Here is a 25,488-nt window from a genome sequence, read left to right as displayed (position 1 = left end):
GAGTAAGAATTCACTATTTGACAAAATTTGCTATGGAACCTGGAAAACTGTCTGGCAGAAATAGGTGTAGATCAACACATTGCATAATGTATCCAAAATAAACCCTGATGCATACATAACTTAAACATAAAAGGTCATATCATTAAAAAATTACAGAAGCAAAGAAGAAATTACCCTTGAGATTTATGAATAGGGGAGAAGTTCATGAACAAAAAGGGTTTGATAAAAAGGATCACTGAAGATAAAATGGATGATTTCTATTATATAAAATGTTATAAAGTGTTTACAAAAAACAAAAGTAATGTAGTTGGGTTTACATAGTTAAAACTAAAAAGAAAATAGGTAACAGAAAAAAATCTTTGCACAAATTTCAGTAATAAAGGTCTCATATTGATGATACATAAGGAACTTGTTCAAATTTATAAGAATTGGTGCCATTTCCCAACAGATAAATGGTGAAAGGATATCATTATTCAAAGAAAGAAATCTAAGTTATCAATAAGTATTTGAAAAATATCAAATTATTAATAATTAGAAAAATGCATATTAAAGAATTTCATGTCAGATTAGCACAGATGATACAAGAAGAAAATTACAAATGGGGCCAGTGGGGGGCTGTCAGAAAACAGGTGGGAATATAAATTTGCCCAGTAATTCTGGAAAGAAATTTGAAACTATGTTCAAAAAATCATTGAACCATCCATATGTCCTTTGACCCAGCAATACCATTACTAGGTCTATACCCCAAAGAGATCAAAGAAACAGAAAAAGGACATACATGTATAAAAGTATTTATACCTGCTCTTTTTGTAGTGGTTAAGACTGTGATACCCTTCCAATGGTGAATAGCTAAACAAATATGACTATAAAGGAATATTATTTCCCCATAATAAATTATAAAAGAGAGAATTTCAGAGGAAACTGGGGAGGCATTTATGAAATGATACAGAGTTAAGTGGGTGGGAGTAGAATAACATGTAAAATAACACATTAAAAATAAGTAAATCTTAGAATGTTTAGAACTGTAATCAATGCAGTGATAAACCCTAATGCCAGGAGATCAAAGCTGAAGTTACCCATCTCTTGTTAGAGAAGTAATAAACTTAAATTGAGAGTAAGAAGCATATTTTGACATGACCAATGTGAGAATCTATTTTGGTGGACTTTACTAGAATAAGCATATTGGTTATTAGAGTTTTATTTTTTATTTCACTATCTTTTATTGCTGAGTTAGGAAAGAAAGGAAATGGGAACTACAGATAGCAAACACATGTAAACTGAATAAATAAATAAAATGCCTCAAAAAATCTAGCAATAAAAAGAATGATTTTGCCTAAAGACTTGTTGATCTTCTCAAGGGGGTATTAAACTGAAATGGAATAGAGATGAAAATGCCCAGATAAAATAATTAAAGCAAACATTGTAAAAAAAATTAAGTAGGAAAAAGTAATTCACATGTGAAAATTAATGAGAAGAACAACAGTGTTTATGACCTGTGATATCTTTATACAAATAAGCAAGATTAATTTACTTTGAAATTTTAACACAAAGACAGAAGTATTGTCATATCAGTCATGTCTGATTCTTTATAACTCCATTTGGAAATCTCTTGGCAAAGATACTGGAGTGGTTTGACATTTCCTTCTACAGCTCATTTTACAGATGAGAAAACTGAAGAAAACAGGGTTAAGAGGTTTTCCTAGGGTCATACACTGTCTGAAGCTAGTTTTAAACTCAGATCTTCCCGACCTCAGGCACAGTGCTCAATCTACTATGCCACCTACCTGCCCCAAGACAAAAGTATGACTTTATAAATACTACTTAGATCCAGTGACATGACACTCACTACTGCAATACAGGAGTGGCAGAATCTATCAATCAACCACTGAGCATTTATTGTTTTCCATGTACAAGTCACTGTGTGAATGTTTTCTATGGTCAAGTCACTGGGAACACAAAGATATTTAAAACATTTCCTGCCCCCAAGTAGTATACATTCTAATGGGTATGACAATATACACAAATAGGTACATACAAAATATTTGCAGAATAGATGCGAACTAGTCTTACAAAGGATGGCAGTAATAACTGGAGAGGAAAGGCCCCTGGCAGGAGGTGGTGTTTGGTCTGAGCCTTAAAGGAAGCCAGGAATCCTAAGGGATTCAAAGGGAAAAGCATTCTATAGTTGTGAGATATTCAGTGCAAGGGCATGGAAATAGGAAATAGTAGGCAAGTATGATTAAACCATATAGTGCGCTACATTATCTAACAAGACTAAAAAAATGGGAAAGGTGAGGTTGTGAACAGCTTTCGAAGCCAAAGGAAGGAGTCTATATTTAATGATAAAGTTATTGGAAAATATTGAGAAAATAAACTTTGTTCAGAAGAAAATGGTTAGGCCAAAGGATTATTATAATGCCAAACAATGCTGACTTTATATATGGTTTAAAATACCTTTTTGAGCCAATGGAGTGAAATTATTTTGCTTCTCAGTGGGTCCAGTGATCCACTTGGTTAGTGATTATCTGAGGAAATTTTTCTGACCTGTTCTCTCACATGGACACCATGCTAGTTCAGGTCCTCGATACTTCTGGTCTAGAATATTAAATACCTTCCTAATTAGTTCCCCTCTCCCTATTCTATTCCTCCCCAAATTCATCCTCCATACAACTTACAAATAAATTTTTCTGAAGCATATATCTGACTATGTCACCCCCATCTTCAAAAAGCTTCAATGTTTTTATTGGTCCAAAGCCAGCTTGTGAAGGGCTGAAAATTCCATTCTTGATAGACTGATCCTCCAGTACTTCCCAAGACCATGAACCCCATATTCCAGCCAAGTTGGATTACTAGGTCTCTGCCATATTCAACATTCCATGCCTCCCCTTGCTGAAATGCCTCTCCTCTTTATCACTGCCCTTTAGAATCTAGAGTTTTCTTCAAAGATAAGCTAAATTGTTATCTCTTCTAGGAGACCTTTATTGATCTCCCCAGTTGTAAAGCTCCCTTCCCCCCTCAAAATTGCTTTATGGCTATTGTTTTTTCTATTTATTTATGTAATTGTTACAGTAATTATTATTCTCATTTTACAAAGAGGAAACAAGGACTCAAAGAGGACTTGCCCAGGTATTAAGCACTTGAGACAATATTCAAAGCCAGGTCTTTTTTTTTTTAAATAAAAGTATTTTATTATTTTCCAGTTACATGTAAAGATAGTTTTCAGTATTTGTTTACATAAGATTTCAAATTTCAAATTTTTCTCCCTCCCTCCCCTCCCTCCCACCCTCCCCTAGGCAGCAGGCAATCTGATATAGGTTTATACACACACACACACACACATATATATATATATATATATACATAACAACATTAAACATATTTCTGCATCAGTCATGCTATAAGAGAAGAATCAGAGCAACAAGGAAAAACCTCAAAATAGAAAAACAACAGCACCAAAACCAAAAGAAATAGTATGGTTCAATTGCCATTCATATTCCACAGTTCCTTTTTTCTGGATTTGGAGAGCCTTTTCCATCATGAGTCCCTTGAAACTTTCTTGTACCATTGTATTGGTGAGAAGAATCCGGTGTATCACAGTTGTTCAACACATAATGTTGATGATACTATGTATAATGTTCTTCTGGTTCTTCTCATCTCACTCATCATCAGTTCATGCAAGTCCCTCCAGGTTTCTCTGAACTTCTCCTGCTCATCATTTCTCACAGCACAATAGAATTCCATTACATTCATATACTGCAACTTGTTCAGCTATTTCCCAACTGATGAGTAACCCCTCAATTTACAATTCCTTGCCACCACAAGAAGAGCAGCTATAAATATTTTTGAACATGTTAGTTTTTTTCCCTTTTCTATGATCTTCTTGGGGAAAAGACCCAACAGTGGTATTTCTGGGTCAAAGGGTATGCACAGTTTTATAGCCCTTTAGGCATAAATCCAAATTGCTCTCCAGAATGGTTGGATCAGTTCACAGCTCCACCAACAATGCATTAGTGTTCCAATTTTTCCACAGCTTCTCCCACATTTATTATTTTCCTTTTTTGTCATATTAGCCAATCTGACAGGGGTCAGGTGGTACCTCAGAATTGTTTTAATTGGCATCTCTCTAATCAATAGTGATTTAGAGCATTTTTTCATATAGGAATAGATAGCTTTGATTTCTTCATCAGGAAACTGCCTGTTCATATCCTTTGACGATTTCTCAATTGAGGAATGACTTGGATTCTTATGAATTTGATTCAGTTCCCTATATATTTTAGAAATGAGACCTTAATCAGAAGTACTGGCCATAAAAATTGTTTCCCAGCTTTCCGCATCCCTTCTAATTTTGGATGCATTGCTTCTGTTTGTATAAAAACTTTTTAATTTAATGTAATCAAAATCATCCACTTTGCATTTCATAATATTCTCTATCTCTTGTTTGATCATAAACTGTTCTCCTTTCCAAAGATCTGAAATGTAGACTATTCCTTCCTCTCCTAATTTACCTATTGTATCACCTTATGTCTAAATCATGTACCCATTTTGACCTTATTTTAGTATAAGGTGTCAGATGTTGATCTATGGCTAATTTCTGCCATACTATCTTCCAGTTTTCCCAGCAGTTTTTGTCAAATACTGAGTTCCTATCCCAGAAGCTGTAGTCTTTGGGTTTATCCAAAGCCAGTTCTTAACTGACTCCAAGTCTAGTACTTTGTATACTAAGCTTCCTCTCAATTGAATAGGAAGGGAGGAATGAACTGGTGGATTGGTGATGACTGATGACACAGAGAGAAAACAGAGCTACTGAAATTCAATTTTGTTTCTGCTTTTTCCATAAAGTTGAATGTTAGAGTAGACATGATAAAACAAAAATGGCTGAAGGAAATGAAACCAGATATGAGAAGAAACAAAAGAATCCACATAGTTTTTCTCAATGATATCTGAGTCACTTTACCCAAATGAATGACATACTAAGGAATTCAAATTTTAAAAAATGGAACAAGGGAGGAACTGAATGAGTTTTTAAATATCATCTATGCAAAATGACCTTTAAGGGATGGTGCATAGTTGCCATAGGACTGGAGATGGACAAATATTATCCTGTCCTAATTTTGCTTTAAAAAATGGAAATATATTCTGTAAATGATATACCAAGAAAATTCATACTGTTTCTTGGAAAAACTCTAGAGCAGCTTGTTCAATTAGTGATATATAAGCATGCACAAAATGGGTGGTGATAAGGAAGAGCCAATATGAATTCAATAAAGATGTGTCATATCAAATTAACCTTATTTCCTTTAAAAAAAAAAGCTACTAAACTAGTAGACCAGGGAGATATTGTAGGTATAGGTTAGTTGAATTTCAGCAAGGTGTTAATCAAAAAATAAAATTTCATTTTATTTTAAAATATAAAATCCATGACTTATGGACCATACAAAAATGGGCAAAAGGCCAGATTCAACTCCCAGTTGCAACTTGCTAATCCCTGGTCTAGAACAAATGCATTTTAGCCAAATCTGTTTTCAACAGACAGCACCTAGAATATTTTATTAACTTCTTTTGATCATACATTTTTATGAGACATAGACAAATTGCAATGGATAGTGGACAAGATGATGAGGTATCTGTAAACCATATTTTATGAGAGGTAGTTGTGGAAAAATTGAGATATATAGCCTGAAGGAGAAAAAAAAAAAACTTGAGCTATTACTTTGGATACCATTGACCAGCCCTTCCTCCTGGACATGAACTTGGAAAAGAGAAGACTCAATGAGGACATGTCTGCATCAGATATTTTGAAGACTATCTTGTGAGGAAAGAAGCATATTATTATGGAAAGAGTAATGACTCTAGAGATAGATAACTTGGGTTCAAATCTGGACTTTGATGCTTACTATGCTTATTACCTTTGTGACTTTGGGTAAGTCAGTGGTCACTGATCATATTGGACTAGGTGAAATCCAGAGCCCATTCAAAGTCTAGATCTATCCTTCTGTGAAAGACAGACTTGAGTTATTATTTTTGTCTCCAGATTGGAAAACTAGGTTCAATTGATAAAAATGTTAGGAAAATTGATTTTGTTTCAGTATAAGGAAGAACCATCAAAGAATTAGATTTGTCTAAGAGTCGAATGGGTTCCTTCATGAGATATTGAGTCCATCTTGCTAGAAGTGTTTAAGCAAAGGGTGAATTTTGTAGATTATGTAGTTTGTTCATCTCATGATGTATAATGCAAAATGAACTAGTATGATTTACTCCCCAAATCTCATGATTTTATGGATATTACCAGTGAGAAATTGTAGAAGTTCTAGATTTTGTATCAGGCTATCAAGGCTTGAATCTTGGCCATGATACTTACTAGGTATGCAACCAGGAGAAGTCACATAACATCTATAAGTCTCAGTTTTCTTACATGTAAAACAGAAATAATAATACTTATATGGCATAACTCATAGAAATGACATTCAGAGAACTTTGCAGATCTTAAAGTGCAATCAAAATATGAATTATTAAATTAATGACTCTTTTCCCTGTTTCCTTTAAAAGATTAGTAAATTATATTTTTTTAAATTGCTAAGAAATTGCTTCATACATATTCTAAAGTATAAGTTTCTCTCAGCAGAACAGAAAATTTACAGGTTTCATTAAATAATGAAACTAACCCACAAGGTAGATGTTCCTGAGTGATATATCAGAGAATTGTCAATATTCTAGAAGATAGTTAGGAGGCAGGGCTAGAGAAGCAGCTACTCAGTCCTCTCAGATTTCCTTAAGGAGAAAAAAGCTAAGCAGTCACCACTGGGAGAATGTTCACCAGAAAGGTTAAACTCCAGATGTTTGGAATATATATCCATTTCTTCTCCTGCCATTTTGCCATATCTTAGAAAAGAAGTTGGAGTCATGGCTATAGTTATATGATACTAAGATGCTTGGTCATTTAGGAGCAAAGAGTTTTAGGCCCTAATCTCTTGCCTGGACTTCCTTACTTATTTCCCTCCCTCAGTTCCCAGTCCTCTATAATCCATGCTTCCCCAAACTACCAAAATGATTTCTATAAAGTGAGGGTCTAAGAACATCATCTTGATAAAAAAAAAATCAAGATCTCCTATATTCTCTAGGAGCAAGTACAAAATTCTGTCTAACATTTAAAGCCCTTCAAAACCTAGTACCAGCAAATCTTTCCAACCTTGTTATGTATTATTTTTCTCCACATTTAGCAGGCCAAACTTGCCTTCTTACCATTCCTCACATACTAAATTTTATCTCACATTTCTGTGCATTTGCACTGGCTGTGCCCCATGCCTTCTCATCTTTAAATCTTAGAATCCCTAATTTCCTTCGAAGGTCAACTCAAGTGCCATCTCCTACTAATGCCTTTCTAGATTTCCACAACAATTGGTACCCCCCTCAGATACAACTTTGCATTTATTTTGTACAGTATATACTTTTATGTATAGATATCATCCCTATTAAATGGATTAAATTCCTCAAGGATAGGGATGCTTTTATTTTTGTCTTTGTATACCAGTGTCTAATACAGTATCTGGCACAATAGATAATTGTTAATTTTTTGTTTTGGATATTTTGTCTACATGATGACAAACAGTATGATACACTGAATGTTTTAGTAAGTTGATGAGATTTTTTTGGTGTCATGTAAGATGTTTTTATCATTATTTACACTTTATTTTTCCCTGATAAAATTATACAACAATAATTATTATATTAAATATGAAGAAAAAAGTATCACTAAATAACAGTTGGGTGCCAAGGGATCATCAACTTTGTATGGGAAAGGAAGATTGAAGAACTGGTTTATAGATAATCTTTAATAGACTTCCCTTAGATAATAAAAGGGAGACAACAGTTGCAATATATCTTGGACAGGTGCAGAGTGTTTGCAATATATTATTTCAGAACATTTTTCCATAATTAATTCACAAGCCTTTGGACAAGAGCCCTTCTGTAAGTCAGCTAAAGGATGAAGAGAAAGTCAAAACTTGAAGAGAGAGAGAGAACATTTGTGGATTAAGCAGTGGAAAAACTAGAAAAAAAGAAACTGCCCCCACAACAAAGAAGAAAGAAGAGAGAACAATGAAAAGATAATAAAACCCAATGACAAGCTCTGCTCTGATAAAGAGGTCCCCATGGGGTATTAAAATAACCCCAAAATATTCATTTTCAAGTCAAGTGGAACAAAATGTGATCTTTTGGGGGGAGAGCGGGAGGGGGCTTTAGCATTGACATAGTGGAAGCTTCCGGGAAAGTCAATGCTGTTAGAGGTTCAGTTTCCTCAATTGCAGTGTTTGGAAGTAATGTGGCTTCTTACAATAGAAAGGATGTCTCCTATAGGAAGCTTTGCCTAACCCTTGTTAATTCTAGTGCCATCCTTCTTTTAATTATTTCCTTTTTATCCTGAATATAGCTTGTTCGTATATAATTGTTTATATTTTTCTCTCCCCATTAATTAGTATGTGAATTCCTTAAAGGCAGGAACTGGTTTTTTTTGCCTCTTTTTCCTTCCCCAGCATTTAGCACAGTGCCTGGAAAATAATAAGTGCTTAATAAATGTTTGACTACCTAGTGTCCTTGAGGAATCATTTGGGATATTTAAGAATTGAAGGTATAGAATATGTGAAATTATTTCAATGTTCTTATTGCTCATCAAATCATGTAATACCAGAGCTAAAAAGTAACTTAGATATCAACGAGCCTGATCCTCTTGTTTTAGAGATGAAAAAACTGAAATGAGAAAACTGAGGCCTGAGAGGATGCACAATTTAACTAAGATTAATAAAAAATAAGGGGCAGCTAGGTGGCGCAGTGGATAGAGCACCGGCCCTGGAGTCAGGAGTACCTGAGTTCAAATGTGGCCTCAGACACTTAACACTTACTAGCTGTGTGACCCTGGGCAAGTCACTTAACCCCAACTGCTTCACTTAAAAAAAAAAATAGATGGCATAACTGTGGTTGGAACCCAAGATTCTCAAACCCAATGTTTGTTTTGTTTGTTTGTTTGTTTGTTTGTTTGTTTTTAGTGAGACAATTGGGGTTAAGTGACTTGCCCAGCATCACACAGCTAGTAAGTGTTAAGTGTCTGAGGCCACATTTGAACTTAGGTCCTCCTGACTCCAGGGCCGGTGCTCTAACCACTGCACCACCTAGCTGCCCCAAACCCAATGTTTTTAATTAAGTTCATCCAGGTTGTTTTTTTTAAATATCAAACATATCATTTATTAGCATATTCATAACCAGGAGTACTTGCAAGGACGTGAAAAAAGCACAAATTTGTGAACATGATATTAGAGTAGCCAGTCTAAATAAATACATTTATATTATGTTTGAAGTAATATTCCATGGAGAGTTAATCAAGACAGGCTGTGCCTTGTCTAGTTCCAGGCATTTGCCTAATATTTATTTAGAACTAGACTTCACCAGGGGTGAGGACTATAATATTAGATAGTGGCTGAATTAAAGGAACTAAAGGGAAACACTTGCCTCACAAACTTTTCTTTTTTAATATAGCACCTTACTGAGGAAAGGCTTGTCCTGCTCTCTACCAATTTCTCATACATCTTCCCCAGACCAATACTATTTTATCTTTAACTACAGTAGTTCTAAAATTGGACTCAGGAAGGCTTGGGCTTTAATCCCACCTCTCATATTGGATAAATCATGTCAGTACACTTATGTCTCAATTTCTTCATCTGTAAAATTTAGTATCTAATTCACCAGGGAGATAAGAGACTCAAATGAGATTGTATATGGTAAGTGCTTCATCCTCAAAAGAGATATGAAGAGATACTACCTCTAGCTCTTTTGCAGAGCTGAGGACTCATAGGCATTGAACATTATATATAGCATTGGATTTGTTTCTGATGTATTGATTTTTTTTTACTGATTTTCTCTTTTTTTTTTAATTTGTCATAAGAAATGTCTCTGATACAGAGAGAGGGAAGGAACATAGGGAGAAATTTAAGTGATACAGAATCAAAAGACATTTATAAAATACTTTTTAAAGGAAGGAAGAAATAATATATAAAAGACTATAATCCTCATCAATGTCATCCAAGTATAGATGTCAAGGTAAAAATAAATGAAATGGCTGTCATTGAATGTAGAATGGCTGAATTCATTTTATAGAAGGCAATATAGAGATAATACTCAGGACATTCTCCCTGCCTTCTAAGTGATTTTATTTATAAGATTATGCCTACAGAATGATAAATTTTTGAATTAAAATTGAACTATTAAAAAGTTTTCTGTGTATTTCCAAATATGGAAGAATTCTATTGTATCACAGGGCTACTGTAACAGCAACTTGCTGTGGTCAAGGCCACCTGTGATTTTTCTAGAGCATTCCTGTAGGGGTATCTCATAGTCCTCCAGAAACACGTTTTTATGTCTCCATTAGGAACCTGGAGATCTAGACTCTGAGAGAAAATTATAAAGTGAGTGAGTGAACTTCCATATTAACATGAAGATACTACTCTATTCCCATTCATCCAAGTTGGAAATCTTAGATCATCCTCAGTTTCTCACTCTGAGTGACTAAATATTCAATCAGTTGTCAAATCTTGTTAATTCTACCTCCTCAACATCTTTTGTATATGCCCCGTTTCCACTCACACAGCCACCACCCAAATTCAGGTCTTCATCACTTGTCATCTCAATTTTGCTATAGCTTTCTAATTGGTCTCCGTGTCTCATCTCCCTTTCTACTCAAATCTCACCTCCATTCAGCTACCAAAATGATTTTCCAAAACCTTAGGCCTAAATTCAGGTGTACTGATTTGCGTGTTCTTTAAACATAGTACTCAATCTCCCATCTCCTTACCTTTGCACCAGTTGTTGTCTATTTGAAGAGGGGACAGATAATTCATTTTTCCAGGCATCTCCATTTCTGCTTCTTAGTCTTATTGGTTTCCTTCAAGACTCAACTCAAATCCTACCTTCTGAAAGAGGCCTTTCCCTTCAGGAATTAGCACCTCCCCCTGTCATTCACGATTGACTCGTAGTGACCCTATTATTGCTTTTCTTGGCAAAGACACTGGAGTGGTTTGTCATTTCCTTCTCCAGCTCATTTTACAAATGACAAATTGAGACAAATAGTGTTAGGTGACTTGCCCGGGGTCACACAGCTAGTAAGTTTTTCTGAGGATGTATTTGAAATCATGAAGATGAGGTTTCCTGACTCCAGGACCAGCCCTCTACCACTGTGTCACCTTGCTGCTCACATTGACAGCCTAGGTTGTTTTATTGTGTATTTGGCACAGTAAATAGAACTCCAGGCTTGGAGTCAGGAAGACGTGATAAGTTCAAATTTGGCTTCACACACTTACTCTCTGTGTGACTCTAGGAAAGTCACTTAACCCTGTTTGCCTCACTTTTCTTATCTATAACATGAGCTAGAGAAGGAAATAGCACACCACTTTAGTATCTTTGCCAAGAAAACCCCAAATGGGGTCATGAAGACTCAGACATGACTGAAAAATAACTGAATAAAAAATTATTGACATGATGTCTCCTTCATTAGAATATGAGCTCCTTGAGCTCAGACCCTTTAAGAAAATTAATTCATATCTTTGGAACTTAGGATAGTGCCTGGAATATAGTGAAGTCTTTAATAAATGCTGTTTGGGGCAGCTAGGTGTCACAGTGGATAAAGCACCAGCTCTGGATTCAGGAGGACCTGAGTTCAAATCCGGCCTTGGACACTTGACACTTACTAGCTGTGTGACCCTGGGCAAGTCACTTAACCCCCTTTGCTTCAGTTTCTTCATTTGTAAAATGAGCTGGAGAAGGAAATGCTAAACTATTCCAGTATCTTTGCCAGGAAAACATCAAATGGAGTTATGAAAACACATGGTAAAATGACTAAAATAATTAAACAACTCTGAGAAAATAATTATTAATGATAGATTTCTTGGGGGACCCAGGAATCAGTTTTTCAGTGCTTTCTCCCTTTCTCCCCTCCCCACTCCATAAAGTCCAGTTCTTGAGAAACTTCAGCAAATCTTATTTGGGACAAATGCAAAGGAACAAAAGAAATGGTGACAGACTGTTTTGTCTGGCTCAATGAAGGACTGATGGAATCAAACCACACCTAGATAATGGACTTTGCCTTAAGCAACTTGAGTGAGGGTCTTTTCCATTCTTTTCCCTGATGTCATCTGTAGAGTTCATTTTAATGTGGAAAACCTTCTAATCATGTCAAACAGTGTAATTGAATCATGCTAACCAATTAGCTTTGATCATTTTACCCACCTCTATCAAAAAAGGATTAAAAACCCTCAGAAGATGCCATTAGAGTCCGTTTTCAGGTTTTAGAAATTCTCTTGACTCTCTTTTTAGGACAGCATAGGTGTTGTAGGTCTTATGAGTTCTCTTCTGTCTCCTTGAAACTACCCACTGTGTCTCTGGGAGACAGCCTGGGGCTTTGGGGGCTTTTCTCAGGCTCCAGCTAACTGCCATGCTGAAGCTCTCTCCCTGCTTTCTCTACCATGAGACAATGAGAAGTTAGGGACACATGTGGTCAATCCTTTACTGGTATAAATTAAAATAGTGCTTACCCCAAACTGGTATATATAGCAATAGCAATTAATTTAAAAAGCACACAACAACAAAAACACTAAATAGAATCCCTGATTTCCTACTGGTGGTAGTCAGGAGAACAGTAAGGGCAGTATCCAGAAGAGAATCCAGAAGACAAATCAAATAGGAAGATGAAAGCCAGGATTAGGCACCAAAGGCAGAAATTCAAGAAGGCCAGGCAAACAGGATTTACAAATCTACAAGAATTAGCAGGAGGATAGAGTAGTCAAGAAAATAAACATTATGGTGCAAGATGCCTTGATACTGAGGGAATCCATGTACCTACAGGCAACTTTTTAATGTTTCCTGATATTGTGAAGGTCAATTTCTAGATGTAGACATCCTAAATCTTACACATAAATAAAAATTAAAAAAGAGAAGTAAACTAAATTTACTTGAGTGGAGGACATTTGTTGTTGTTTGTCCTTCATTTTAGAAGAGGACCATGGCATCAGGGTGATGTCGTGACTTCCAATGAATTGAATTTAAGTGAGGGAGATCTGTGCAAAATCGCAAACCTCACTCTCTCCTCCAGAGCCATCTGGGTCCAGTGGCAAGATGTAGATCAGGACTGAAGATGGCCCTGGATGTTTTTTTTTTTTAATTCATAAAGTATTTTATTTTTTTTTCTGTTACTTATAAAGATAGTTCTCAACCTTTGTTTATACAAGCTTTACAATTTCAGATTTTTCTCCCTCCCTCCCCTCCCTCCCCCCTCCCCTAGACAGCAGGTAATCTGATATAGGTTATATATATACACACATAATAACATTAATCCTATTTCTGCACTAGTCATGTTATAAGAGAAAAAAAATCAGAGCAATGATGAAAAACGTCAAAATAGAAAAAAAACCAACATCATCAAAAACAAAAGAAATAGTATGGTTCATTTAGCATCTATACTCCGCAGTTCTTTTTTTTTTTCCCCTGGATTTGGAGATCCTCTTCCATCACGAGTTCCCTGGAACTCTTCTGTGCCATTGCATTGGTGAGAAGAATATAGTCCATCACAGTAGATCAACACTCAATGTTGATGTTACTGTGTACAATGTTCTTCTAGTTCTGCTCATCTCACTCATCATCAGCCCACACAAGACCCTCCAGGTTTCTTATAGCACAATAGTATTCCACTGTATTCATATACCACAACTTGTCCAGCCATTCCCCAATTGATGGGCACCCCCTCAACTTCCAATTCTTTGCCACCACGTAAAGAGCAGCTATAAATATTTTTGTACATGTGGGTCCCTTTCCCCCTGCCCTGGTTGTTTTTAAGGCAATCATGCTTAAGTGACTTTCCCAGGATCACATAGCTAGTAAGTGTCTGAGGTGAGTTTTGAACTGGGGTCCTCCCATCTTTAGTTCCAGTGCTCTATCCACTGCACCACCTAGCTGGCCCTGGAGGACAATTAGGGGAACTGGGAGTAGAGTAAGGCTTCAAGGATGAAGGGAAATCCTGAAAGGTCTTCTGGAGACTTTTCTTTAGATGATTTAACTTTGTAATTTTTATAAAAAAAATACTAAATTGACTAAAATCCCCCTCTCATGTCTCCTTTTGAAGTTTTTCTTTGATTCATAAAGGCTGTTTTATCAGAGTATAACCATTGGCTAGTGCTACTAAGCTGAAAGGCTAAACTGGTCCTACCAAGCTGAAAAGATCCAGTTTGGTTCAGCAATAGACTAACCTCCAAGTATAAGTCTGGTTATATGGGCAGAAGCCTATCAGTAGACACTTGGTCATGAGGTTATTATTATTTGGGGGTTATGATGCTACAGAAACTCAGGCAGAGGAAGTATTATATAGTAGAAAGACCCATGAGTACTGTGACCAGAGCACCTCGGTTTACTCCTGACCTCTTTACCTGTATGACCTAGGGAAATTGACTTAGCCTTCTGGGCATCTGTTTGCTTATCTTTAAAGTGCAGGGTAGGAGTTGTTGTAGTAGATGTTCTCTTAGGACCCTTCTAGCTCTGAATCTATGATTTCCTTAAGTGCAGAACATTTATCCTCATCAAGGATGGAGGAAGCATCCAAACTGATGAATTCTCTGATCTTTTTTAAGCACTCAAGACTAGTAAAGCTTTCCCATTAAAAACAGCCAATTGAATTTGAATCTTTGATCCCTCATGATACTTAACACTGTTTATTTGCCATAGTTTTGCTAGTGTCCCTTCAATGATTCCTATTCACCACCAACCCTAGTTCTCTTAAATTATAAACTTGATATTACTCCTTCCAAACCTATTCAAATACTTTCCCCATCTTAGAATACCTGTTATTTCTCAGATTTCTAAAGCCATTCATGCTGTCTGCTTGGCTACCACCTACCTGCAGTAATTGTTAGTTTAAGGAAAGCTTTATTCCTATTTTTTTATAACTAACCCTTCCAAAGCAAAGGAAAACACTGGCCCTTTTGCATTTATCTTGGGCCTCTCAGAATTCTGTTTACACATTTATTTAATAGCTTTTGTTCATTCTCTCAACGAGTCCCTGGACCAACCTGCCTCCACATCCTACTATACTTTTCTGCTTTCTAATTGGCATTTCCTCTTCTTTAACATATCAAAGAGGGCGGCTAGGTGGCACAGTGGATAGAGCACTGGCCCTGGAGTCAGGAGTACCTGAGTTCAAATCCGGCCTCAGACACTTAACACTTACTAGCTGTGTGACCCTGGGCAAGTCACTTAACCCCAATTGCCTCACTTAAAAAAAAAAAACAACATATCAAAGCGGCCACTTGGTGCAGTAAAAAGGCCTGGGAGTCCTGTAATCTGGGTTCTAATCCTGACTACACCATCTGTGAATATGGACAAATAATTTTCCCATGTTGGAACTCTGTTTGTTCATCTTCGGAATGAGTCGTTTAGACAGAATGATCTGTTAGACCCTTTACAGGCTTCTGATTTCTGAAGAGGACTGATATCAGGATTGGCATCCCTAAATCTATTCACCAAAAGGCAGGTTCATGAAATGCTACTTCTTAACATGTAGCTCTGAATCTTTGATAGTTATCACATTTTATTTTAATGGGAAAGAGTAATGAATTTGGAGTCAGAAGCCCAGGATTTGAAGTTTAGCTATAATCTTGCTCCTTGATGGCATTCCATTTCTTCATAGGGAAAATGAGAGTATTAGAAATGACTGAGTTCCAAATCTTTTCCTACTTCTTCATCTTATGAACCATTTTACCCCTAAGCCTGCTTATTTTTAATGAGAGAGAGTACATTTGAATGTTTAGCATCATTCAGTTTGATTTGGTACCCTAAGCATTTATTAAGCACATATTATCTGCAAGACACCATGATAGGCATTGAGCATATAAAGACAAAAATTAAAAAGTCACCAGAGGCACTCGTATTGTAGAGGGCTTCGGGCCAGCCCAGGAGAAAGGTGCACTGGCACTTCTCTCCTGAGGAGGCTAGAGCCCGCACTTACGATCCCAACCCTGGCTTCTCGGGGAATGTAAAGCTTCCAGCTGCTCCCCACATAGCAAGGACCATGTCCCGAAAATTTGATGAAAAGGAGAGCATCTCCAACTGCATCCAGCTGAAAAACCTCAATTATTAAGGGCATTAAGAAGCAACTGATAACTTTCCAGGGATTGAGCAGTGGCTCAATCAAATTATGCCAAGGAAAGACCTGGTCAAAATTGTCCGATGCCAAGGACATATTGATATTCTTACTGTAAATGGAGAATTACTATTTTTCAGGCAAAGAGAAGAAACTTTTTATCCAACAGTAACATTACTTCATAAATATCCTTTTATTCTTCCACACCAGCAGATTGATAAAGGTGCCATCAAATGCGTACTTGGTGGAGTAAACATGTGTCCAGGCTTGATCAAGCTTTTCCCTGCTGCATGTGACACTGTTGTTGCAGTAATGGTGGAGGGAAAACAGCATGCACTCTGTGTTGTGGTCATGAAGATATCTGATGGAGATATTGAGAGTGTCAACAAAGGGACTGCTATTGAAAATATCCATTATTTCAATGATGGCCTTTGGCACATGAAGACATTTAAGTGAGCTTCCAAGAAAAGCACCACGCCTCAACTTAGATGGCTTTATCATTATGTTTTTACCTGTTAATCCATTAAAAACTCTAGTTCTGTGTTTAATGAATTAGACAGATGCTTAAATCCTGGGTAGTCTTCATTTTTATGTGTTCTTTTCAACTAAATTCAAGTTACTACTGGTTAAGTATTTAAATTCTGCAAACTTCCACATCAAACAGTATCTATACATCTGTCACTCATTTCTGTCTTGAACCTCAGTCCTGCATTGCCAGCTAGCTGCCTGCTAGGCATCCTCACCCAATGTCTGCTAAGTATCTCTAACTCACCTCGAAACTCATTCTATATCTTCCCCAATCCCTCCCTCCTCCTAACTTGGCCATTTACTAAATTCCTAATTTCTTAACACTTTCCCAAAGTATTGAGGGCCCTTCCATCCTGTCGGTCTCTTGGTTTCACAACCTGCAGAGGCTTCTGTGACTCTTTCCTCTCCTTTACAACCTCTATCCAACCAACAGTCTCCATACCTCTCCTCTCTATTCAAACCAGCACTATCCTGGGTCAGATCCTCATTGGTTTGCCTGTTATATATCAATTATATATAATATAGCTATAAAAATATGATACCTATATCACCTAGATTTCTCTTTGATCTTCCTTTCATTCGCTCCCTTCCTCAGTCCTTCCTCCATACAGATGCCAACTGACATTGCTAAAGCAAGTCTGACCATGTTAATTCCTTACTCAGAACTGTTTGTCCTTAGGAGAAAATATAAAATCATCAGCCTTGCATTTGAAGCTCTTCACAACCTGACTCACACTTGCCTTTTCAGTCATATTTCATGCTGTTTGCCTTCGTGCATCCAACATTTCATCTCCCATTCCCATGCTTTTGCATAAATAGGCTGTCCCTCTTGTCTGGAGACACAGTCTCTTAGATTCCTTCAAAGTGGAATTCTGCAACCACCTTAGGATGCCTTTTCTGATCCCCTTCCCCTCCCTCTCCCTTGGCACTGTTTTGTATTACATGTGGACAAGTCTGTCCCCCCCTTCCCACTTCCCCTTCTCTCTCTGTGCTCCTTGAGGCAAGAACAATTTTTGTCTTAGTACCCCCCAGTGTCTGTAAGACACATCATGAATGGAATGGGATTTTCTTCTCACCTCAGTTGAGTGTGAGGTTTGGGAGCTAATGTTCACTTGGGTATTAGGAAGTAAAAAGGGAAATGCCAGAATTAGGTAGTGATAAAGACCTTTTTTTCCTCCTTTGATTTCTCTGCCTATAGTGCTATCTTTGTCATTTTCATTAAAGGCAGTGTGATGTTGGTGGAGAGAACACTGGGCTTGGAGTTAGGAGAGACTTGGGTTTGAATCCCAATCAATCAAACACATTTGTTTTATTCCGGGTTCGAAAAAATTCTGAATCAAACAAACACCAAATAAAAGGAGCATTTCCACATATGCAATAAGAGGGAAAGCATTGCATCTAAAACTGCAGATTTCTTATGTACAGCTTGCTTTTTTCCTTTTAAGTACATCATAAAATTCTAATTCATGTAAAAAAAAAGTCACTGGAGAAGAGTGCTTATAGGTAATCTAGTGCAACCTCTTCATTTTAAAGATAACAAAACTGAGGCCCATAGAGGTAAATTTTCTTGCCCCAGATCATACTGATAGTAAATGACAGAGTTGACTTTTTGAACCTGAGTCTTTTTTACTCCAAATCTACTATCTTTCCTATTGCTTTGACACTGACTTCTTGAAGCCGCCATCCTTGAGGAAATGGCATTAGAGTAGGAGATAATAATGTATAGACTAGGAGAAATAAAAAAACATTAGACCAGGAGAAAATAATGTATTTGTTATTATTGTTCAGTCATTGTTTTGTCCAACTCTCTGTGACCCCATTTGGGGTTTTCTTGTGAAGGATACTGGAATGGTTTGCCATTTCCTTCTCCAGGTTATTTCAAAGATGAGGAAACTGAGGCAAATAGGGTTATGTGACTTGTCAAGTGTCACATATCTAGTTTGGTCTGAGGCCAGATTTGAACTCAAAAAGATGAGTCTTCCTGACTCCGGGCCCCAATGCTACTGCATTACTGAGCTGCCCCAGAATATTGCATACAAAGGATCAAAGCTCTACAGTTGAAAGGGACCTATTTTAGATGCCCTTCCTTTTAACAGGTGAGAAAACTAGATGTAACAAGATTTAAGTCGCTGCTCAAAATCACACAAGTACTAAGTGTCAGAGAAGTAATTCAACCTAGGGGTTCTGATTCCAAAGCCAGTGTTATTTCCACTCTACCCTAGTGTTATGAGGTTAAGACTCATTGCAGAGATTTCTTTTTCACATCATGTTTTGGCATCATATTGGATCAACTGAAAAGTGATCATTTCCTTGAAAGTCATCAAAGTGTCTCTGTTTCCCTGCCAATCTGAGGAGCTTATCTGGGCATGGGAGACAGAAGTGTTGGCATGATTTGGGATTGGTGGGAAGGCAGAAACTTTTGGAAAGGTGAAGCAGAGGAGAGATGGAGAGATAGAGACAAAATGAAACTTGTCCCAGAGCCAGCAAACTTCTTGTCCTGCAGCCATTTTCCTGTGATAAAACTTTAATAGAGAGTCTCAGCAGCCTTTGGGCATGAGCCAAATGCCAGGACAAGCAGAAGACGCAGACAGAATGGCCAAGATCAGAAGCAAAAAAAAGGGGAATCAAAGAAAGGAGGGGATCAATATCCCGTCCAGATTGTCATGGGGAGCTGAGAGTCAGTTGCTCAGAGGAGACTAAATGAAAAGCCGTGAATTCCTTTTCCACCTCTTCTAGCTGCACTTCCATCATTTAGGTGATTGTTCTGGGAGTAGAGGCCCTGTTATTGAAAAGACTGAATACTTAAATGTTTCCTGACTTCCTCTAGATGATGTGAGGTTGTTATCTGGCTCCAAGAAGCCTCAGAAAACTACAAGTTGCATATGTCAACAGTTTGATCTGGCAGACAAAAAGAAAAAGCAATATTTTAGCAGGATACATTGAGATATATATATATATATATATATATATATATATATATATATATATATCTTCCATGAGTATTAGGATATTAGTCCTTCTGCATGATGATCTAATAAGGAAAATATTACCACCATCACAAGGGCATAACAAAAGAGAGGTAGTCAGCTTACTGAGAGTCAGTGATAGTTTTACATTATCCCAAAATGTTGTTAGGAAGACCACCTGGAGGTGGATGTTTGACAGGACTTGGTCTTCATTACATTGCAAGATCATGAAATTAGTTAGCACTACCTTCTGGCAGTTAGCGTAGACTGTGCATTGGGCACAATTTCAACGAAGGAAGGCTATAGAAAGGCATCTATAACCAGTTGGAATTTTAATGTGAGAATTGTATGCTGGTTGAAAGGAGTAGATTAGTGCATGTCCCTTATAAGTTTTGAAGACACTTTTTCTAACTCCACACTCCAAGAAGAGTATTAAGTCCCCAAGGAAGGGTTATCTCTCTATCAGAGTTCTAAAAGTTACCCCTGGGGGTCAGAAGTTTATTTCATCATCATCTAAATATCTCACCAGTGTGTTTTCAATATTAGTTGAGAATAATGTTAGTAGCCAGCTTTAAGTAGCTTTTAGAAAGGGGTATTTACTAAATGGCACAGGAAAAATACTTAGTCCATGATATCCTGCTGACCCAAATCTCTGATACATTCTCCTACCAGCATATAAATAATCTGGGGCAGCTAGGTGGTACAGTGGATAGAGCACCAGCACTGGAGTCAAGAGGACCTGAGTTCAAATCTGACCTCAGACACTAGCACTTACAGGCTATGTGACCCTGATCAAGTCACTTAACCCCAATTGCCTCACCAAAAAAAAATAATAATCTAAGGGAAGTGAGTTCAAGCTTAGAAACCTCACATGGCAAAGGTGTAACTCATAGTTCTTGGTTGCTAACAGTTCTCCCCATCCCACACAACATTCCTGAGGTATTCAAGAAGTTTTCCATGGTTTGCCATAGTTTCTTCCTGGGTTTCTTCCTTGGAGAGCCTCAAATCTACATTGTCTGCCCTTGACTCCCAATGCAGGCAATACCATCAAATGATCCTGGGCTGCCACTAGAATACCAGTGGAAGGATAGGAATGCCATCATGCTTTGGACACATTTTTAAAAGGTGATGGGAGCAGGAGACCCAAAGCCAAAGCCTAGACCTTTCATTCCCTTCCCAGGCATGTCTTTCTCAAGGGGCTCACTTGAATGTCAGAGTCTCTCTGATTTTTTGAATGATTCTGGTTCTAACTAGCTTGATAATTTGTAGATAACCCCTAAGGCATGGTCTTGACCTATCACAAGATAGCTCTTTTTTTTTTTTTTTTTAGTGAGGTAATTGGGGTTAAGTGACTTGCCCAGGGTCACACAGCTAGTAAGTGTCAAGTGTCTGAGGCCGGACTTGAACTCAGGTACTCCTGACTCCAGGGCTGGTGCTCCACCCACTGCACCACCTAGCTGCCCCAGAAGATAGCTCTTAACCACAAAAATAACAGACAACAACAACAACTACTACTGCTACTACAATAGTAACATTTATATAGTGCCTACCATGTGTCAGACACTGTGCTAAGTGCTTTAAAAATGTTCTCTTATTATATGCTCATATACCTAGAAGAAAGGTGCAAATAGTATTCTCTTTTAACACTTAAAGGAAATTGAGATAAACAGTGGTTAAGTGATTTGTCCAAAGTCACACAGTTAGTAAGTATCTGAGGCCAAATTAGAACTCATCTTTCTCACCCAAGGCCCATTCTATCCTCAGTGTCAGTCTAATGAGTCACTTATGTAATATCATCCCAACTTCCAAGGATTTTTCACATTGAGCCAAAAGCCTATGATTGATTGAGCATTTTTATTACTTAAAGTGAGGTGGTCTGACTTGATGGGAAAAAAATCAAACAACCCCACACATAAAAGTGTTAAATGCAGAAAGATAGCTTTTAACATGTGATTGAAAATATAATGACTTCATTAAAGTAGTTATCAAATCCATTTCTAAATTACTTTTTGTATTTAAGGTTTTTACAGATTCTAACCTTGTAAATAGAAATATTTAAACATAGCCTTGCTGATGAGCTGCTAGGAATACAGAAGAGGGCATTTATGAAAAATGAGATTAGACTAAAGGACTTCTTTAAGATCTTAACCCTAAAACTAAGCATCTCTTGGCAGTTTATCTGTCAATAAGAATTAGTCTGAGAAAAATCCTTTGAGAAATTATTGAAGTTTCTTAGCATGCGTACATACAAATACATGCAAAACTTATGGTTGCTAACTCATCTGAAATATAAATTTATTTCTCTTCCCCTCTCATTTTACACTACATTCATATTAGAGAAAGTTAATCTGATTTTTTAAAAATTCTAATTACATATCCAGCAAAGAGATGCCAAAATTAATTTACCTTGATGAAGATGAATTCCGAAGGACGAGACATTGTTAGGGTAATCTAATATATAGGTCACTGTCAATCTTCAAAAAGAAATGAAAACATGTGAAATCTCAACTATATCCTTGTTCTTTAAACTCAAGTGACAATATATAATCTGTACATTGATTTTCTTTTCCCTTTCCACCAATGTTAAGGATATATATTTGTAGCTAAATTAGATCTTTAGTAAAAGCACAAAACAAGGACTTATATTTTTTCTTTATTACTTCAGATCATCTATGATGTTGTTAGCATGGTATGTCTTCCTCCACAGATTACAACCCTCTATGTTTCTATACAATGTCTCTGAATTTCTGCAATTAAAGATTTTTATCATCTGATGCCAATCTTTCAGGTTATGTTTCTTATCAAACAACAAATTGCGTTTATTAAAGTCCTACTATATTCCAGGTCCTAGGAAAACAGAGTCAAAAATGAAACACCTCTTGCCTTCTAGGAGCTTTTATCTATTCAGGGAAAGAAGACATATTAATATACAATTATGCAAATATACAAATATAAATTCCACATTTCATTATTGCTCCCATACCAGAGTTTTCTCAAGTTTATTAGGACCTGCAGAACTTTTGTGCTATTTGTATAGCTGCTGAGAACTCAGGGTCCCATAATCAAGTTCAGAATAAGAGAAACAAAGGATTAGGAAGCAAGAGATCTTACAAATATCACATGAAAACAATATCATGAGAAAGAAGGAACACTAGGGGTTTATGAAGAGCAGATTAAATTAAACAATGTGATTGTCTTTCATTGATATTTTGTTTGATAAAGAAAGTTTCATACTGATCAATGATGAAAGTCTAATAGGAAAGTAGTAGAATCAATTTTCCCAGGAGAAATTGAAACTGGAAGTAGGGAAACCACTGGAGAACATCCAACTCTTCATTAGTAAAAGATGAGCTGTACGCTTTTTCATATGGTGATTCCTAATCTTTGTGCTATGGACCTCAGAGAGGGTATAGAATTCTTGCAAGAAGTTCTCAAATTCACATGAGTAAAAGCAACATTATTAAATAACTCAGGATAAACACCTGTGTAGCCTTGGAGAGATAAATGGATGGATGCATGGATGCATACACATCTTCATATATGTTTATATTTTCCATGTTATAAATACAGTTTAATGCTATAGTTATCAAGGAAAAAGAATTTGTAAAGGAGTTTTGAATTCATATTAGCTGTTTGTGATTACGTCTTCTCTTTCTATGGATATTGGTAATAGGCTGCCAGTATCTATGGGTATGATCCCCTAATTTTTAGTGATAAAAATTTATAATATTTGAAAAGGTCAGAAGCCACATATATATATATATATATATAATCTTTTCATCTGAATTTTATCAATTGTTTTTCTTTTATTGCTCTCAAATGAAGGATCTCTAAAACCATTCTGTATTTCCTCCTTAAAGTATTCACAAGAGGCAACATGTCATAGTGGATAAACCACTGGACTTGAAGAAAGGAAGACAGGTTCAAATTTTGCCCCCAAATGGTTCCCTGTATCAATCAATCAGTGTTAAATGACTACTATGTATCAGATATTGACAAAACCCCTTCTATCAGTACAGATTGGCAGATGCTCTGCAACTTAAAATTTTAGAGTTACATGGGGATATCAAAAGGTTAAATGTCTTATTCATGATCACATGACCAGTATGTGAACAAGTAAATACTTGGACCCAGTTTAACCTGATCTTGGCATTCTATCCACTAGACCATACTGCCTTTCTTGCTGTTGCTGTTGTTGTCTTGGAGACTGGGTCTCCCCATGGGTCCCCCCTGGACCAGAAGTGCAGCAGAACAAATGCTGATTGGTATGGAAAGTGTAATCTGCTCTATTTTTTTCTGAGCAAGTTAACCCCTCCTTAAGCAGCCTAGTGACACTTTGCTCCCAGAGGCTTGGCATATTAATGACAGATTTAGTGTGGATATTTGATCATTTTAACCTTTCTCTAGCTTAGAACCTGAAAACTCAACTGAGCCATTAGCCTCAGCCTCCCCAAGTAGCAGGGATTAGAGACATGGGCCACAATGATTGAATTCTCAGCTATTAGTATTATTGACAATTATGGAGTTTAAGATATCATGGGGGAATCACCTCATCTACCACCCACTCATCTAAAAATGACTGGACCCTGCATTTATTTGATTTTCCTTAGTCCCACTCCAGAAACATTTATTAAGTGATTACTATGTGCAAGGCATTGTGCCCAGTGCTGGCTCAAGGAGTTTACAGTCTACTTGGATAACATGATATGAGCATAAACCAGAATGATACAAGATAAAATAAAGGAAAAAATCCCTGGGAAAAATCTGAGGAGGAAGAGTTCACTTTAGGCTGAAAATAAGAGATTCAGTCAATCATATGGACCACTGGTGCATGTGATGCCAAATATGACTAACTGAATTTTTCACTTTTCATTTAGATACTGTCATCCTGTAAACATGGACTAGCATTTCATATCTAGGTATTGTGGCAAATTGGGAAGAGTACTGATATTAGGTCTAGGTTCTAGTCCCATCTCTGACTCCTATTACCCATGTGACCTTGAACTGGTGATGTAATTTTCTATCAGCTTCAATTTTTTTATCTGTTGAATGAAGAAGATAGGTTAATGTCTAGGATCACTTATAATTCTCAAGTACTGTAACCACGTCTAGTAAATAATGAATATGCTTCTTTTTTTTCCTTTGAGAGCTCAACTGTTTACATGTGTGACAATTATGGACAACTTTCTAAAATGTTAGTATCCTGTTTGCATTTTATTTTATCCATCTATTTTAAAATCATTTATTTTCTTCAATAGAGGACCTTCCTAGAAAAGAATCAATTACTTTGGCACCAACTTCTCTTGACTTAGTCAATAAATAAAAGCTTCAGATTCCTTAATAACAAACTGAAATGGTTTGATTGGTTCTCAGGACATTTCAAATTCCATCATTTTCTCATGACACTTGCTAAAGATGCTTTAAAATTACTATGACTAAATTTTAAAAATCACCAATAAGTGAAAAACTGAATATAGCTTTGAGTATTCTCTGTAATAATAAGCATCCTAGCACTGTAACTGGTGGCCATGACAAAGTTCTGTGTAGGAGCATAATTTATTCAATTTTAATTACAAATCAACCTAATTTAATGTGTTTAGATTTTTTAGGCATGTGTTGAGTGTCTATTGTGTGAGGAGGGGAGGACTGAGAAAAATCACAGTTGTTTTATGCCCCTTTTATATTATATTTTCTCAATTAAATTAAATTAGAATCCAATTAAATTTAAAACCTAATTAAAATTAATAAAAATTGAAACTTGGAGAAGGTAAAATAAATTATATATGTCTGCAACTTGGTGAAATTCAGGAAACCTTAGTATTTCTCAAT

At 36.6% G+C, this 25,488-nt stretch overlaps 1 protein-coding gene and 1 pseudogene across 3 annotated transcripts in view; both read left to right on the top strand.

Annotated features, from left to right (window-relative positions):
- Nucleotides 1–25,488, top strand: part of PTCHD4 (patched domain containing 4) — a 305,199-nt gene that overhangs the window by 124,459 nt on the left and 155,252 nt on the right. The gene's annotated exons all lie outside the window — the stretch shown is intronic.
- On the top strand, nt 16,094–16,621 carry LOC122755759 (annotated as a pseudogene).

Source organism: Dromiciops gliroides, chromosome 4, assembly GCF_019393635.1.
Source record: "Dromiciops gliroides isolate mDroGli1 chromosome 4, mDroGli1.pri, whole genome shotgun sequence".
In the NCBI taxonomy this organism is placed as follows: Eukaryota; Metazoa; Chordata; class Mammalia; order Microbiotheria; family Microbiotheriidae; genus Dromiciops; species Dromiciops gliroides.
The sequence above is the reverse complement of the archived record's forward strand: the minus strand, read 5'-3'. Positions and strand labels throughout refer to the sequence as shown.